Genomic DNA, 19,202 nt, shown 5'->3' with positions numbered 1-19,202 from the left:
GAAGTCCCTTGTGCCATCCCAACCCTTTCTGCTCCCTCCTTTCTCCCCCGCCCCCCACTTCTTTGGGAGCCACAGGTAGTGCTGTGGGCAGAATTGGCTCTTTTCCTTCCATCACGGTTGCAACCAAACCTTATCACAAGGTGAAGGCTGCTAGTCTAGCTCTCAGCAGGTGAGGTTAATCCTGAGTGGGCAACTATGTTGTAGAGATCCTCCCTCTTCAGATCAGGAATGGAAAATACGATAAGACTAAACAGCAACTTTATCCATTAGAGAAAAAAAAGCAAGGCAGACTTGCCTTTTCTTAAGATTTTCAAGAATCTGCTACAATCTCTGTAAGACTTAAAGGTCACTCGGAGTTGAAGAGCTTCCAGAAAACGGTGGATTTCTTCTGAGAGCTGAAAGTGCAGGCACAGCACACTTTACACAAAACAGGGCTATAGGAATATCCATCCATCCTTCCATCCATCCATCTATATATTTAGTGGGGGTGAAAAAAATAATTTTTCTCCCAACTTCTGAGTTCTTCTAACTGCTAATAAATTAACACGAGACTTATTAACAGGAGAAAATCTCCAAAATTTGTTATGGATCTACATTTGGGGGTGCCATAAGATAAGAGACCTAAAGATACATTGGGCAGTTGAGGTTTATATGCCATTTTGAATAAAAGAGAAAGGGGCAGAGGTCTGGGATTTCAAAGGAAAAGTAGGTTACTTACAGGTAGATTAAAAAAAAAGCAAAGGTGATAAACAAATTCCTGTTGGGACACCCAGAAACAACAGGGCAGAGAGGGAAGTCTAAGAAACAGGCTTTTCTCCCTGTCTGTCACATTTAATTTATATTATGATGCTCCCTTCCTTTAAGCAGGTTTTTCTATCTGAATACCTTTAGGCAGATAAAGCCAGAGCGTCAAAGATCTTTTTTCTGAGTCTTTTGTTTCTTAGTAACCAGTTTAGAATTAATATCCCAAAAGGCACATTTTGGGGTGGCAAAACTTTGGTTACCCTTTATATATGTATGAGGATTATTGTATATAAAAAATAAATAAATGGTTTGCCTTTGTCAGATTCATTTCAGATTTTAAAATTCAGACCAAGTAACAAATGGTATTTGTTATAGCACCATGAGTAAATTACATCTCAGCACACTTGAGGGAATGTCTGAAGATTTTTCCTAGTTTGTGTAAATAGTATCTCTAAATGCTTCTATGTTTGTAACATGTTTTAGGCCAATTTTGTAATTTAGCATGAAGGAAATAACTCTTTTACTGTATTAATAAAGCAGAATTGATTTGGAAAGATTTAGTCATTCATTTTGTTTAATATGAATAGTGAGATCAGATTAAATGCTTTATGTTTCACAAGTAAGGTTTTGGTGTTAATTTTCAGGAGCTCCAGAAAAGTTGGATGTACTATCATGCAAATCAAGAAACACACCTTATTATGTAATACGGAGATTTTAAAAAGCCAATGTAGAGATAGAACTTTGTTATCTTCATTTTTTAAAATTGCAGAAATGTAGTAACTAAATGTATAGAAAGTATAAATAGAAAGTGTAAAGAATTATTTGTGCCTGATGTGTTGTCATTTTCCCTTTTAATTTAAAGCTGTATTAATTTAAGCTAAAACATGTGTTAATTGTATTACAAAAAGTGTGCTTGGTAATTGAATGTCTGTGATTTTTATTAGCAAGTGCTGGCCTATACAGTGTTTATATTTTTAATAATGATAATAGACTCAGCTGTGATCTACAGTACTTCCCGCTTATCCATAATTTTGCATTCTGTGGTTTCAGTTACCCTGGTCAGTCACATTCCGTAAACATTAAATGGAAAATACCAGAAATAAACAATTCATAAGTTTGAAATTTGCCGTTCTGAGTACCATGATGAAATTTTGTGCCATGTCACTTTATCCCACCCAGGACATGAACTATTCCTTTGTCCAGTGTATTCACTACCTGCCCATAGGTCACTTAGTTGCCATCTTGGTTATCAGGTCTACTGTCAATGGTATCACAGTGCTTGTGTTCAAATAACCGTTATAGTAGCCTAGCACTATGTCCCAATGCCTGTGTCATTCACCTCACTGTATCTCATCACATAGGCATTGTCTCACATCATCACAAGAAGAGAAGGGTGTGTTTGGTACAATAAGATATTTTGACAGAGACCACATTTACAAAACTTTTATTACAGTATATTGTTATAAATGTTCGATTTCATTATTAGTTACTGTTGTTAATTTCTTACTGTATGTCTACTTTATCAATTAAACTTTATTGTAGGTATGTATACCATGTTTCCCAAAAATAAGACCTAGCCCGACAATCAGCTCTAATGCGTCTTTTGGAGCAAAAATTAATATAAGACCCCGTCTTATTTTACTATAATATAACAAAAGACCGGGTCTTATATTGATTTTTGCTCCAGAAGACGCAGACACATTAGAGCTGATTGTCCTGCTAAGTCTTATTTTTGGGAAAACACGATACATAGGAAAAAAGTCATATATGTAGGGTTCAGTAGTATACATGGTTTTGGGCATCTACCAGGGGTCTTGAGAACGTATCTGCTGTGGCTAAGGGGAAACTACTGTATTTCTGTTAAGTGTTTCTTATTAAGTTACCAAACCAATTATCCTCTAGACAGTATTAATTGGAAGCTCATATTTATAGGATAACCTTGGAATATTTATAGAAAACAGAGTGGAAGCTTTAAATGTTTATCTAAATATACTTAAATTATTCCTGTGAATAAATTCCTTCCTAAGCTTTAATTGTTAGTGACAGCCTACTTCTTAAGGATGTTTGCCAACTTTTTATGTAAGTTTATTAATGGAAACTGAAGGTCATTATGGTAGTTTGAATAAATCTTGAAAGTGGTAAAAAAAAAACACATAGCAAATAATGTCTCATGGGGACAGTTATTTGAAATGTCACATGTTGGTCAGTTTGTAATTTTTATTTGGAGCAATGTTATCAGGCACATGCTGCTGCTGTTCTGTAGTGAACAAAGAAATGTTATTGACTATCTTAAAACTTAATGAAAGAACAGCTTTACTATTATATATCTAACTGTTCTGTGTATTTTTTTTTAAAATTACTCTTGAAAATACATGCTTTTTACAATTTGAATATAATTATTTAAACTTTAGCAGATAGATACATAAAGCATAAAGTTTTAGAAATGTAAGTAATCAGTGGAATGATTACGCTTCAAAGCCAAAGAGCCTGATGTCTGAAGAAGCTGGCATTGAGATCATACTAATAGTGATATCACAGTAAGAAATAGATTCTGGTACCCTGACACCATTCTGTATCACTAAATAATCAATTAATACATACATTTTTAAAATGTCTACCAAGTGTATTAGTTTCAGTCAGAGACCCTGTGAAGAAAAACTCAAGGAATTTACTATTTAGTGTAAGAGAAAATATAAACATAAAAGTTAACTGGAAAGCAAAATACAGTAAGCGCTAACATTATGGAAAGTGAAGTTAGAATTCTGAAAACGACCAATAGGAAAATGTTTGATTTGAAAAGCTGATTTAAAAATACCAGGTTGGTTGAGATTTGAGGTTTGTTTTGGACCATGTCTTATACAGGTGATCCAGGAACTTAGTTCTAAAAATATTCCAGAAGAATGAAGCTGCGTATAAAGATACTTGGGAAGGATCCTGGTTAGCTTTGCCATTGGGTGCTTATGTTGTACTCTATTGAAACCTGTTCCTCTACTTTTAAAATTAAACATTTTCTGGGATAAGACTTGTAAGCTAGGGAGATTCCATTCTCATTTCCACAGTTTCTGAAGACAGCATTAAGTTAGGTATCTATTGTACTATAGTGAACTAGGAATTTGTGTTGATATGTCTTAAAACTTAATGAAAGAATAACTTACCATTACATACTTGTTTTGTGTATTTTTTAAAAATTACTCTAAAAATATATGCATTTCAAAATTTAAATGTAGTTATTTAAACTTCAGCTAACACACAAAAGCATAAAGTTTTAGAAGTTATGAGTATATAATCTCTGAGAAGTTTTAAATTCTTGTCATTCAAAACTGTTTTACTTATCCAGTCTCTCACTGTTTAATTAGCCACAGTCACCAACATGAAAAACACATGCCACTTATTTTAACCTGGGAGGAATTTTATTTGTTTTATTTATTTCATTAAAAAAAATGCAGACCCCACAGGTTGCCTGTGGAGCTTTGTATTATTACACTCTCATGGCAAAGGTGTTAAGGCCTGTGGGTGAAGTGTTTTGGATGCAGATTCTCTCATGACTGCAAGTAGTAGAGCCACCATGTAACCTAGGGTTTATGCAATGATCTTTGAATGTTTCCCAGAGTATCTCTCTGTCTTAAGAAATTAAGGTGAATAGAAATTAATCAAAGAAAGTCACCAGGAGACTAGGTTCAACCAAAATGCAAGTTTCATAACAACTACATTTTTTGAAGGCTTACTATGTGCTAGGTTCCCTAAGTGCTTTGCATGAATTATTTTACTTAATCTTTTCAACCCTATGAGTAGTTGAGTTATATCTCGGCTTTATAGTTGAGGAAATGGAGGCTCAGAGAGCTGACATGACTTGCCTAAGGTTACATAGTTAATAAGTCAAGAAGCAACATTTGAACCAAGGCAGCCTAACCCCAGAACCTGAAATCTTAACCACTGTGCTAACCAGCTTCTATATCCAGTGGAAAAGCTGATTCTAAGACACATAGCTTATACTTTACTTCATTTTAGTTTATTATCAGTTATAGAAAATGTTGGTTGTTTTCAGTAGTGACTTTATTTGCATATATTAAATATCTTCAATGAGACTCATTTTTTTCTTGTACCTTTCTCTAGATTCAGTTTTCCCATCTGTACAAAGAGGAAGAGGGATTAAATTACCTTGAAAGTCTTTTCAGATTCAATATGGTATAATTTCAAATTAAGCCATATAAAATTAATTTTATATCTTAAAGTCTTTATTACTATTTGTATTTAATTATGTCTTCTCATCCGTAAATGTACGCCAACCAAAAAATTACTATTTGAACTTGTATTGACATTTTTAAAGTATTTAGAAATTAGCGTTTTTGCCATTGTGTAGAATAGCACTATGCAGTCATCCTTTCTGCTGTGATGGAGATGTTCCTACCTGCGTTGTCTAATGTGGTACACACTAGCTGCATGCGGCCGTCAGGCACTGGAAATGTGACCAGGGCAACTAAGGAACTGAAGTTTTAACACACGTGTGGCTATGAGTACTTGGTATGTTGGACAGCACAGATGTAGAACATACTAGCTGTCTTTCCATAAAAATGCCAATGCATCTTCCCAACATCTTGGGAATTTGTGGATCCTCACAAATGTATGTAGCTCAGCAAAATGCTGGATTTATCTTTTCCCAGCTAAGAATTAACTTATTTCTTCAGCATTTTCTCTGAGTAAACGTTTGTAAACTTAGTGAATACATGATTATAGTTTGGGAATTTGTATATAATCTGTAAAGTTAACTACAAAGTTAATTTCTTTATTAGGCGCTACTAGAATTAAAATTTTATAGCTTTTAATACTGAATCTCAGTGAATATATTCTTATTGAAAATTTTTATAGATTTAAATATTGATTAGGAGCAAATTTAGTGATCTCACATCTTACTCATATCTTTAATTACAGACTTTTATTTTAAAGGAAAATCAGTAGCCGATATTTGAGATATTTGTTCCAATTCAGTGGACTGACAGAAGTACATAGGAATAGTCTTCCTAGGGTTAAAAAATAAGGAAAAGGAAAAAAAGAAAGTCAAAACAAACAGCAACGCTATTTAGATGATAAAGACATGTTATGTCATCCAGTTTTGTGATTCTGTGATTCATTTGTGCAGATTATCTACTTTATAAAATTATCTCATGTTCAGGAACCATTTTTCTTATTCTCCTGGTCAGGTGTCCTCCACTTAGATAAAGACAGATTGTTGCTTTTCATTTTCAGCAGCAGGATAATTAGAGGCATGAGAACAGCTTAGAAAAGTAAGCCATGGCTGAGTGGCAGAAGCAGCACATGTAAAGATCCCACATAAGCCAGGATAGCTATTAAGATCCTGTCAGATAGTCAGGAGTTGACCATAAATCATTTTGATATTCCATTAAATTAAAACAATTATTAGGTTGGTGCAAAAGTAATTGCAGTTTAAAAGGTTAAAAAGAATTGCAAAAACTGCAATTACTTTTGCACCAACCTAATATAATTTACAAAAAATTCTCTCTGTATCTAGGTGATAATAAATATTAGTACATCTATGTGATCAGATTTCCTCGGGGGAAGTAAATTGTAAGTTTTTAATGAAAAAAATTGTGTTAAATAGAAAAATGTGGAATTTATGGGTGATAAATATACCCAGGTCAGTACCATATAATTTTGAGCATTTTATCGTAATTAAAAAAAAATATTCCTTCAAGAGTATCCTGTATGGTTCTTTTCTTTATTTGTTCATTCATTCATCCACATACTTGAGCTTCCTAAATGACTGACTCTAAGCAAGACTATGAAACTGAAGATTAAACAGGACACAATATCTGCTCCGGAGTGTCTGTTTTCCAGAAGAGGGAGACAGACATGTTAACAAATTAATGGGAAAAAACAAACCAGAAAACAAAAAACTTACCAATATTCTCATCGAAGTTCAGTGGGGGAACCAATGGAAAGTATGGTCATTTAGACTGGGGTGGAGGGTGAGATTCAAGAAGGACTTCAAAGAGGAGGTGAGCCCTGCTGTGAGCACTGGAAATGGTAAATGTTCAACAGCAGGATTACAGAGGAAGTGGGTTCAGGGTAGAGGTGGCACAGAGCGAGCTAAGATGCAGAGGTGTGAAACAACGTGGCATATTCAGGAAAAGGAAATAAGTTGTCCATTATGACTAAATGATAGAAGATGGGGTTAGTTGTAGGGAAGAGAGAAGACTGTATAATAAAAGATGAGACTGAAGATATGGATAGAGGTCATATAATATAAAAGGAAGAGTTTATATTTTACCCTATAAACATTAGAGAGCTGTTACAGACTTTGAAATAAGGCAGAGATACAATTTGGGTTTTAGAGAGATTACTTTGGTGGTAATGTGAAGATGAGTCACCGTGGAACAAGTGGAGTGGAGGCAGGAAGATCAATGAGAAGACTCCCTCATGAGGGGCTTTGAGGTTATAAATCAAAGTGCTAGAGGTAGGGATGCAGGAAAGGATCTGAAATGGGAGAAATTTGGAAAAGAAAATGAGCAGACTGTACTTTACTGATAGCATGTGGGGAGTGAGGAAAAGGAGGAATTGGGAACAACTCCCAAGTTTTCACCTTCTGCATTTGGTGGATGGGTTGTGATGCCAATAATGGAGTCAGAAATAAATACAAGGGGAAGAACAGATTTGGAGTGCATATTAAACTTGGGGTACCTATGACATTTCTGAGAAATTTGATCTGGTTGTTTTATATGTGGATGGTCTTTTATTCTCCTAGCCAAGAGGGGTGGGGGCAGGAATGATCTTGGATGGTCAAGATCAAAGGGTCTTTTCCACATTTCATCCTCATTTTGTTCCTCCTTTTAAGGACAGATGTTCAGAAACTATAGAACTATAATATCTGATAATATTTATAATATCTATAAATTAGGAACTATACCTACTAAATGCACTGAGGAGAACATTGTAATTTTTAAGACACAAAATAATTTAAAGTCAGGTAAAATATTACGATCATAATTCAAGTACACATCCTATAACCTATTGAGCTTTATAGTCATGTGGTATAGTGGAAAGAACATGTAAAATATAGTACTAACATGTATTGAATAAATACCAGTTTTCTTTCTCTGGAGTGTTTTAAAATAGATATTAATAAGTTAAGATGTAATTTAATAAAAAGAACATGAACTTAGAGTAAGAAAAATCTAAATTCTGTTTCCTACTACATTCTGTTACTTCTCTTTGTAAACGTGTTTTAATGTCTCTAAGCTATGCTGTAAAATTGAGAAAGATGGATTTGATAATGAGTCTGTGGTCTCTTCCACCTTTATAATCAAATGATTCCAATATATGAGTATTTATGAAATAAAAGAATATACATTTGAAAAGGAGCAAGACTCGGGCATAAATTATAGAAGGTTCTCACAAAATAATGTAGGTAGAAATGAGTCCCAATGTGAGCAAATATAACGTAATTATCTAAGGAAATATTTTATCTGTACCTAAAGGATGATAGTCTCTGCATTTTGACCTGAAAAACAAATTTATGAATCACTGTATTGATCTTTGAAGATACTCTCATGTTCTTATGTTCTACTACAAATAAAGGGACCATCTGAATGTTGGTCCACGGGAGAGTGTATTGGAAATAAATGATTCTTGAGCAGTTAACAAATACGGCAAGGCTCTTGGTAAAACTGTGTCTCTGAAATGACGTGAAAAGAAGGGGATAGGAGATAACGTGGTTAAGGGACTGATAATGAGGCTGTGGTCGACTTTTAGTGTGAAACCCCTAGCACACTATGTGTAGTTGTGATATTTTGTATATGGCAGATCCAGAGAAAATAAAGATCAAGGGCAGCTAATAGAAGTAAGAATGGAAGATCTATCGTATGAGGATAAACTAAAAAAAATCAACAAAACTCTTCAATCTAGAAAGATTAGAGCTGCATGATTGAAGTGTATACATCAAGTAGTATCAAGACAGAAAATATAGCATTGTGCCCTAAATTTGAAAAACTAGAATCCATGGGCTAACCTCAAAACTTATAAAAGCTGGTTGTAGAGCAAATAAAAGGAAGTACAGTCAAACCTTGATAAACTAAGCTTAGAAAATAAATGTATTTAACTGATTTTGCAATCATTTGTATTAAAGGTAAATATATTTGTACTTACAAATTCAGATAGTATCTTTAGCAATTGCTAGAAAAATTTAATGCTCCTTTACTCTTTTTATAGGTTTTGTCATTCATTCAGATTTTACAGCTACCAAAAGAATCATCAATATTAACCAATATATCTTTTTCTTGATAATATTGAGGTTTATTACTGTAAAGCAAATGATAAATTCTCACCCCTGATGTGGAGGTATAGCTTAAAATTTTATATTTTAATCTGTTATAATTCATTCATTTATTTTTTTAAAATTCTGGGCGGTGGGAGATAAAGAGTTGTCATTATGTAGCTCATAGTCTAGTGGAAGATTTAGATACGTAGAACTTTGTGAGAGGTATAGGATAGATAGTTTCCTGTAGTAATAGTTTGGTTTTTCACTTTTTGGTTGTAATGTAAATTAGATTCAGGAATGCTCTATAGCTATGCAGATGAGTTTTTGAATCAAATTTGGGACTCTTTTAAAAAGAAATACGCACTAATTGAGAATTCACTGATGATGACTGATTCATTAGCATATTTGACAATAAGCAAAGACACTATCTATCTTGTGTAGTGTTTTAATCTCTAGAATTTGGCACAATTCCTGGCTCATAGTGGAAGCTGAAATCATGGATAGTTAAATGATTTAAAAAATTCAAGGCTATTTTAGAAATGTTTACTACTCCTCTTCCCCCTCCATTGGCAGGTAATTTCTCTGTAATATATTGACTATTTGGGTATAGTAGTTGATGTAGTTGGTAAGAGGATACCTCTTTTCCTTTGGTCTTAGCACATTTATTCGACATTTGTATATCAAAATTATATCACTTTTAATTGGTAGGGAGAGACTGATCTCAAGCTTCAGGTAGGAAGACATTGGATTAGGGAAACTATTATGCTACCAACCTCTTCAAAATTCCTGCTCTTTTGAGGGCTGCTATGGTCTGAATATTTGTGTCTCCCCAAAATTTGTATGTTGAAACCCTAACTCTCAAGGTGATGGTATTAGAAGGGAGACCTTTGAGAGGTGATTAGGTCATGATTAGGGCAGATCCCTCATGAATGGGATTAGTGTCCATATAAAAGAAGCCTGAATGAGTTCCCTTGCCCCTCCCGCCCTGTGAGGTACAGGGAGAAGATGACTGTCAGTGAGAAGGTGGGCTTTCACCAGACACCATGTCCACTAATCCCGTGATCTTAAACTTCCACTCTTCAAAACTGTGAGAAATACCTTTCTGTTGTTTATAAGCCATGCAGTCTGTGTGTTATATCAGCCTGACCAGACCAAGACAAGGCTGTACCATTCAGTAGGAAGTTCCCCATTCTGTTGCTGTCATTTACCAATCTGTTGCGTACTTCTCTTTATTCACCAAAAACTGTAGCACCTGGCTCGGTCTTTCTCTATACTATGAGCCCTGCATTCATCATGGGTGGCTTCAAATTCTATATGGATGACCCATCCATTACCAATGTGTCTCAGTTCCTCAACCACGTAATCTTCTGTCTCCTTCTTTCCATGTCATTGCAGATAAACAGTCTGACCAAGAACCTTGCCGTATTTGTTAACTGCTCAAGAATCATCAATGAAGGCATGCCATTCTCTGATTATCCTCCCCTTTTTGCTTGCTTTTTAAATATTCCCATTATGATCATTCAGCATCAGATCCTCTCATCTATTCATCTATCAGCCCTCTCCCTTTATTTTCCTTCTTAACTAGTTTAGATTACACAGTTCCCAAAATCCTTTACACTTTTGTCTTTTTATCACATGTTTCTGACAAAAATCTAACTGATAAACTCAACTATCTGATTTCTCAGTGCTTTCAGCCCAGAGCTAAGCACTGGGTAGCGGGAGAAAGCCACATAGAAGGGTGCTATGAAGTCAGCCTCAAATGGGCTGGCAACATGACCTGACAATTCTACCACATTTATCTGATTCATTGTGTCTCCCATTCTTTACAATTTCTGTTTCATTCTCTTCTCTTTATAATTCTGAACTTCGCATTATCTCTCAGGCTCAGTGATGATCATGCCTTATATTTCACAAAGAAAACAAAAGATATCAGACAAGAACCCTTCAACTTCTTTCTGTCAAACATCCACATATCTTGTATTTTAACTTAGCTCGTCTTGTTATTCTCTTACAATAGAGGTTATTTGTTCTATTTATCTATTGTTACATCACATATCACTCCTACATTTAGTGGCTTAAAACAGTGATAATATTTGTTTTGCTTAGGAAGGTGCAATTTGGGCAGACGCTGTATACAAGGACATCTCATCTCTGTTCTGTTCAACAGCAACTAACTCAGCTCAAAGGCTGAGGCCTAGAATCACCTGTAGACTTGATCATTCATGTATCTCCTGTGTGCTATCTGTGGATAGTGGGAACTTTAGGTGGGACACCTGCACATGGGCTCTATGTGTGGCTTGTGCTTTCTTATAACGTGGTGGCTGAGTTCTCAGGGAGAGGAAAGGAGAAAACCAGGTGGAAGTTGTATCACCTTTCAAGACCTAGTCTCAGCCGACGAGCAGTGTCACTTCTCCTGCATTCTGTTCATGAGAAGTGAGTCATTTAGGTGAGTCCATGTTTGAAAGAAGATGAATTAGATTCCACCCTTTGATGGAAGTTCAAAGTTTTTGACATGTTTTAAAATACACCATATTCTACATCTTTCTCTGCAAGGCCAGTCCGTCTACCATTACTTTGGACCCCATCCCCCCCTGCTTTCCTAGGAACCTTATGCTATTGTGTGTTCTTCTTTTTTACGTTAACCTGTCTTCTTGTCATTTGTGATACAAATGTGAACCCCATTATCTTGAACTTTCAGTTCTGAGTTTTGACTCTCCAGTGTCTTCCTTCCCCCTTTGTCATCTCTCACCTACTGAAGTGAACTGGCCTGTGAATGTGGCCATTTCAGTTGCTTTTGGTTGCCAGGCAGGTAATTTAAATGTGTGGTAAAGCCTGAGGCCAGGAATTCTTTAAAAAGGAGAAAGTATTCTTTTTTTTTTCCTTCCTATGTTATAGCTACTTACGTTCATCATGCAGAGAACATAACCTACACTTAATGCAGTTCAACTTTTAGAATACAACTTGTTTGAAAGTTATGGTCTGCCTATAAGTATTTCAGTGTGTAACAACATCAAAACATAAAAAAACGTTAACATGAGAGAGGGGCAACTGACTGAAAGTGTATGCAAGGAGGTGATTATAATGCTTGACCTCTGAATTTAGGCTTTTTAAGGAGTAAAAAGGAATTAGGGTGTGAAATATAGTAAAACTGATTGGAGGTCTTGGTAAGATCTGAAGATACAGCTGGTCCAGCGGTACTAAAGGGAGTGAGCTAAAACGGATAAATGGTGATCAGAGATAGGATAGAATGAAATGGGTCTAGGGTACTATTTTTGAAGTGAGTGTCTAAGGTAGGGTAAGGTGGGGATGTACATATTAAATGAATACAGATATTTAATTAGAAAGATAGAGTATATAGATATTAAATGAACATATATATTAAATGAACTACAAGTGGCTCAATTTTATTCGTCGTGTTAAATATAAGAAATATGTACATGTTACAATGCCTGTTTAAAACTTTTATTAAAAATCTTAGCAAAGTACTTAAAATTTTGATTTTAACAATGTCATTTTCAGATCAAAAGACAGTATGTTAAATGTGTTTAAATGGCATCAGTTTTTATCTAAGGGTGTATAGCCAATGATCTGCAAAATGGAGAGATAATGCTGAGTTGTGAGACTCAGAAATTGTATACAATGTGTTTCTCTTGGACCTAGATGATTAATATGTAGTAACTATAATGTTTTAAGGTAAATTCTTAACCACTGTTTATATAGATTGGACACATTTTTATTATTGAATGTGAAGTTCCAGTCAATGGACAACTAGAAACAGTAAATTAATGTGCTGGATTAATATTAGATTATAAGGAGAGGATTTATATTCATAATCTCAGGATCACCCAGAATAAAAGGATGGAAGAATTCAGGGAGAAATTTTAAAGTTATCCTTAAAAACTTAAAAAAATACATAAAACAGCTTATATCTTTCTCACAATAACCCTATGTAATATATATTATTATTATCATTTTTTCTAGTAAGAAAACTAAGGCTTAGAATAGTGAAACAAGGTCACACAGGTAGTTAATTGGCAGAGCTTTGTGTGATGTAGCTTAGTTGATCTGATTCTAGGCCTTCTACTCATAGTCACTATGTTATACTGCTCCCCTAACAAGCTCAAGATAATTTTCTTTTAAAAATTCGGAATTTGAAGCTGGCCTAGAATCCAAAGGGCCCCTAGAAGATTTGTCTACCTACCTGTCACCTTTTTAGAATATTACTTAGCCTATGTGCCAGGAACTGTTGTCAGTACTGCATGTATAATACCTCATTTAACTTCATAACCTTTTGCGGTAGAAACTATGATTGCTTTTATTTTACACAAGGGAAAAATAGGGAGAGAGGTTATTAACTTGTCCAAAGCCATATGGTTAGTAAGCAGTAAAGCAGGGATTTGAGTCTAGGCAGTTTGATTCTAAAGTCTGTGTTCTTAACCTCATGCTATATTGGCTACTTTTCTAAAAACTTTTAAATTTTTTATTTCATTTATGCATCTCTTTCATAATAATCTTTCCAGTGATGGTAAACTCATTATCCTATAAGGCAGTATATCAGTCAGGGTTACACCAGAGTAACAGCATCAGTAGGATATATATTAAGAGATATAGTGCAAGGAACAGACTTATCAATTTGTGGGGTCTGGCTAGACAAGTCCAAAATTCATAGGGCAGGCCATCAGGAAGGGCAAGCAGGAACTCTGGGGCACAGGCTGAAGCTACATTCCCCAGGCTGAATTTCTTTAGGGAAGCTTCAGTTATGCTTGTAAGGCCTTTCAACTGATTGCATCAGACCCACCCAGATTATCTACTTGAAGTAAACTGATTATGAACTTTAATCACATCTACAAAATACCTTCATAGCAAAACCTACATTAGTGTTTGAATAACTGGAGACCATACACTAGCCAAGTTGGCACATAAAACTGATCATCACACACAACTTTTTTAACCCCTAAGGGGTAGGATGGGGTGGGGTGGGGGTGGGGGAGTGTTTTTTTTAACCAAGCCAGGAATGGAACCTTCTATTTTATTTTCAACCTTCATTTATTTATTGATCACTCCTACCACCTCAACTCCACCCGCCACCCCACAAGATACATAAACCATATTGCATGTAAAGTAAAAAATTTAAAATAAACACAAGCCTCAAAATAAAAAGTACAGGGCCGGCCCGGTGGCTCAGGCAGTTGGAGCTCCGTGCTCCTAACTCCGAAGGCTGCCAGTTCGATTTCCACATGGGCCAGAGGGCTCTCAACCACGAGGTTGCCAGTGCAACTCCTCGAGTCCCGCAAGGGATGGTGGGCTCTGCCCCCTACGACTAAGATTGAACACGGCACCTTGAGCTGAGCTGCCTCCCAGATGGCTCGGTTGGTTGGAGCGCAGGCTCTCAACCACAAGGTTGCCAGTTCAATTTCTCGAGTCCCGCAGGGGCAACTGGACCTGGAGCTGAGCTGCGCCCTCCACAACTAAGACTGAAAGGACAACAACTTGACTTGGCAAAAAGTACTGGAAGTACACACTGTTCCCCTATAAAGTCCTGTTCCCCTTCCCCAATAAAATATTTAAAAATAAAAAATAAATAAAAAACAAAAAGTACAGAAATGATGAAACCAGAGAACCTATGCTGAGACTAGTTACTGCGAACATAAAATTTAGCACTTTTTATGTGGCAAGGGAGTTACACACTATAGAATCTCTTTCCAAATTCACTGAAATTCTAACAGGAATTGAGCATAGGTTTCTATCAGAAATTTAATCTATTAAATAAGCCTACGTAATTGGTAAGATAATTGTTTAATGAAAGAGAATTCTCTGATATTTAGATAGACAGACAGATAGATAGATAGATAGATAGATAGATAGATAGATAGATAGAATACTTATTTGTGTCTACCTTTTTATCCTCTTTTGATAAATAAAATTTAAAATGCTGTAAAATCCATTACTAAGGCATAGAAAATATAAAGTAATATGTCATAGACCTTCAATTAGACTAAAAGGCTTATAAAAATCTTAAGTGTGTGCCTCACAGACCCTCTCAATTAGATAGTTTGGGTCTCTAGAAATAAGGACATTGTCCCATAGCAGGCTTACATGCGGCCCAGGACAGAAAACGGTTTCTCAGAAAAAAATGTGAATGTGGCTTTTGTTTATTGGAGTTGATTATAATTTGATGATAAGAAACCCACAGAGTTTTGAAAGGAATTGTATCACTTAGATTGAAAGGGGCAGAGAGTTTGTAATGAAAAAAAAAAAACCCTCTGTGCCTTCAACCTTATGGAAGGAAGTAGGCTGAGAAGCTATTCAGTTCTAAATAGAGGCCATTTCTTACGGAAAATGAAGAATGACTCAGATACAGTCAAGAAGCCAGAAGTAGAGCTAAGAGACTTGGAGAACCACTCCCGGGGCTAATCAAGGAACCGGTGACATGTTCCCAACTGGATTTCAGAACTGCTATTGACCTATGACTATTATGTGCATCTTGTTTTCTCCCGTTTTGAATTTCTCCCATTGCAGTTTTCCTCTTCTTGGCTTTACCATTGTATATTGGGTGTGTGTTGTGTAGATAACTTGAATCTTAGTTCACTGGTCTTCAGATCAAAAGAATCATAGCCGAGGAGCTGCATCCAAGAAACTGGATCTGAGGATCCCCATTTACATCTGCACCTGATTTAGATTCGGTCTTGGACTTGGAGCCAATATTATAATGGGATGAGAATTTTGGGAGTCTTGGGAGGGATTGAGTATACAAGTATTTTGAAAATAGAGGAGTGTAAATAATATGTGGTCAGAGAGTGGACTGATAGAGTAGAGAAGTCTCCAAAGTTTTTAACTACTCTTTTCATTCAGAGGCATAGTTGATTTCTTTACACCTTTGAATCGGGGCTGGGTTCGTGATTGTTTAACCAATAAAATACAGTGAATGTGATTCTGGATCAATACCAGGCTTATGCTTTTGAGAGGGCTGAGAGCCTCTGCTCTTGTAAAAGCCAATGCTATGTAAGAAGTTTGACTATTCTAGCATGCTTTTAGAAGCCCAGCTGGCCACCTGGAAAGAAAAAATCAGACAAGAGAGCAAGAGTGAAAGAGATTGGCTGCATGAAATAGCAGCACTTGGCACTAGACAAGTGAGTGAAGCTTTCCTAGGCCTTTTTAGTCAGTCAGCCCAGCCTTCAACTGAAGCCAGATGAGTGAATGACTCAGCCAACAGGGGGAACTGAGATGCCAGAGATGTGCTGCAGTCAGGCTATTCCAGCCATCCTCCAGCTGCTTGTGCCACCCAGCTCGGCCCTCACTCCTGCAGACAGAGATGAGCAATTCCTACTGTACTTTGTCTAAATTCTTGAACCACAGAATTGTGAGCAAAATATTGTTTTAACAGTAAATTTTGGTATTTGTTATATAGCAATAGACAACTGAAACACAAATGAAGGAGCTGAAATACAGAAAAATTCTGTCACCTGCCCAAGTTCACAGAGATAGGAAGAACCATTGTCTTCATATTTTTACCTGCCTACGTCCCCGTTCTTTCCAGAGGATCCTCTGGAACCCCTTTTCCATCATTAGCAAACCTGTCTGCACCTGTAGGTTTTTCATGTAATGCAGGTTTATTCCCTAGCACCTGGCCTGTAATAGTTGGACAGTTATGGTTAGCATATGACATACAGCTGGGCACTATTTAAAGAAATCTCAAGTGGGACCTTCTCTGAGCATTTTGTAAGAGAAATCCCTCACATGAAAGCATTTAATTAACAAAGTACAACTGACTGAAAATTTCTTAAAAGAAATTCAGAATGATTTATATAGTATACCAAAAGGTAAAACAACTTAGTCTTCATGAGATGTTAAAGTTTTTCTCAAAGTTCCTTTTGATTGCACTATTAATTAGAGGTCCTTCTGGACTGTTCACTAGAACAGAATTCTACCCTGGTCACTTCTCCCTTCTGGATATTTTCTTCAGGAACACATCCAGTTCCTTCCCATTTCCTTAATATACAGAGAAACTTCTCCCTTTCACAGAGAATCTAACATTGAGGTACTGACACTTTGTTTTTTTAACCTAGAGTGAGTTTATCAAAGCATTTTTTTGCAACAAATGAATTTTCCTATAACTATTAAGAGAGTGAAAGAAAATTTCCACTTATCATTACTTATGTATTAGAAAAAGAAGAAAAATCTCAAGCAGAATTCCTTCAAAGATAACCACTTTGAAGGGATAACCAAAGATCCCTTCAAAGATAATCACTGTTAGTAGCATTTTTTCTTCAATACAGTAGTCTCCCCTTATCTGCAGTTTTGCTTTCCATGGTTTCAGTTACCCATGGTCAACTGCATTCCAACAATATTAAATGGAAAATTCTAGAAATAAACAATTCCTGAGTTTTAAATCATGTACCGTTCTGAGTAGTGTGATGAAATCTCCGCGCCGTCCAGCTCCGTCCCTCCAGGGTCATGAATCATCCCTTTGTTCTGTGTGTCCACACTGCATATGCTCCCTGCCTGTTAGTCACTTAGTAGCCATCTCAGTTACCAAACTGTTTCCATATCACAGTGCTTGTGTTCAAGTAACCCTTATTTTATTTAAGAATGGTGCCAAAGCACAAGGGTAGTGATGCTGGCAATTTGGATGAGCCAAAAGGAAGCCGGAAAATGCTTCCTTTAAATAAAAATGTATGTGTGTATAGGAGAAACCTTAGTGCATATAGAGTTCAGTACTATCCATGGTTTCAGGCAGCCACTGGTGGTCTTGGCTCTTATCCCCTGTGGATAAGATGGGACTACTGTGTAGCCCTTTACAAAATACTGTGGGTGAGTTTTAACAAAAATGGGATTATAATGATGATAGTATAGTGCTTATTACTATGTGCCAGACACTGTTATAAATGCTTACTCTGGTTTATTTAATCTACTTCATAACCCAGTGAGGTCTGTACTTTTATTAATCCCATTTACAGGTGAAGAAACTGAAGCAATTAAGTAATTTGCCCAAGCTCACATAACTGGGATTCAAATCCAGGGAGTCTTGAATTTAGAGTCTGTACTTTTGATCATTATTCTAACCTGCCATCCATATTAACACACTAACTTATACTTTGATTTTTTTCCCCATTTTTATGTTTGAATTTTTACATATAGTCAAATATTATTCTTGGGATAATTCTTTTTACATTAACATCCAGTATGTTAAATTTATTAAAATAATATGTAAGAACTGATTTTTTTAACTCTACCTCAGTGATAACCATTCTCTCTGCTTCCAATGACTAGCCTGTTTTATAAATGTAATCATACAGTATGTGCTCTTTTGTGTCTGGTTTATTTTGCCTGATAGTTTGTAGAATTCACCCGTATTGTTGAGTGTAGTTGGGAATTGTCCATTTTCTCTAGTATTCTGTTGTTTGAATATGTTACAGTTTATCGATTCTGTTGTTGGGATGTGATCATTTTCCATTTGGGGGTATTATCAATGGTGCTGCCATAAACATTCTGGTACATGTATTTTGGTGAATATATATATGCATTCCTACTGAGAGTATACCTAGTTGTGGACATCCAACTTTAATAAATATGGTCAAATACTTTTCTAAAGGGGTTATGCCTATTTGCATTACTACCAGTGCTGTATAAGAGTTCTCATTGTTCCACAGTCTCACCAACTTTTGGTTTTTCCTTCCTTTTTTTGCTTTAGTCATTTTCGTGGATGTTACAACATTTTTTTTATAACTACATAGTATGGATATGTGTTATCTTTTTTTAAAAGGTCGCTGCTATCGTTGAGCATTTTTGTTTTCATTCTTTTTTTGAAAAAATATAAAGTGTTGAGATTAATATTCTTGTTGATTTATTTTTTAAGATTTCTCATACACATTTTCCATGCACATAATTATATATATATATGTATATATATAACACGAGTGTCCGTTTCACTGAAACATTACAAGAATGAGGTATAACTTTTATAACATTAGTTATTGGCAAAAGACAGCATATCATATTTTAAATTTAATTTTATTTCCAACAAAGTTAACATTATGTTTATTGGTAATTTGGTATTTTTAATAAATAACTTGTTCTCATCCTGTGCTTATATTTCTGTTGAAATATTTGTGAATGCCTTTATTTGTTACCATTATTAACCCTTTCCTGGCTATATAGGTTACAAACTTTTCCTATTTATCTTTAA

At 35.6% G+C, this 19,202-nt stretch overlaps 1 protein-coding gene across 4 annotated transcripts in view; it reads left to right on the top strand.

The window, feature by feature from the left end:
* PRKACB (protein kinase cAMP-activated catalytic subunit beta) overlaps nt 1-19,202 on the top strand; it is a 104,166-nt gene that overhangs the window by 628 nt on the left and 84,336 nt on the right. The gene's annotated exons all lie outside the window — the stretch shown is intronic.

This window comes from Rhinolophus hipposideros, assembly GCF_964194185.1.
Source record: "Rhinolophus hipposideros genome assembly, chromosome: 8".
Classification (NCBI taxonomy): Eukaryota; Metazoa; Chordata; class Mammalia; order Chiroptera; family Rhinolophidae; genus Rhinolophus; species Rhinolophus hipposideros.
This window is presented reverse-complemented; position numbering and strand designations above follow the sequence as displayed.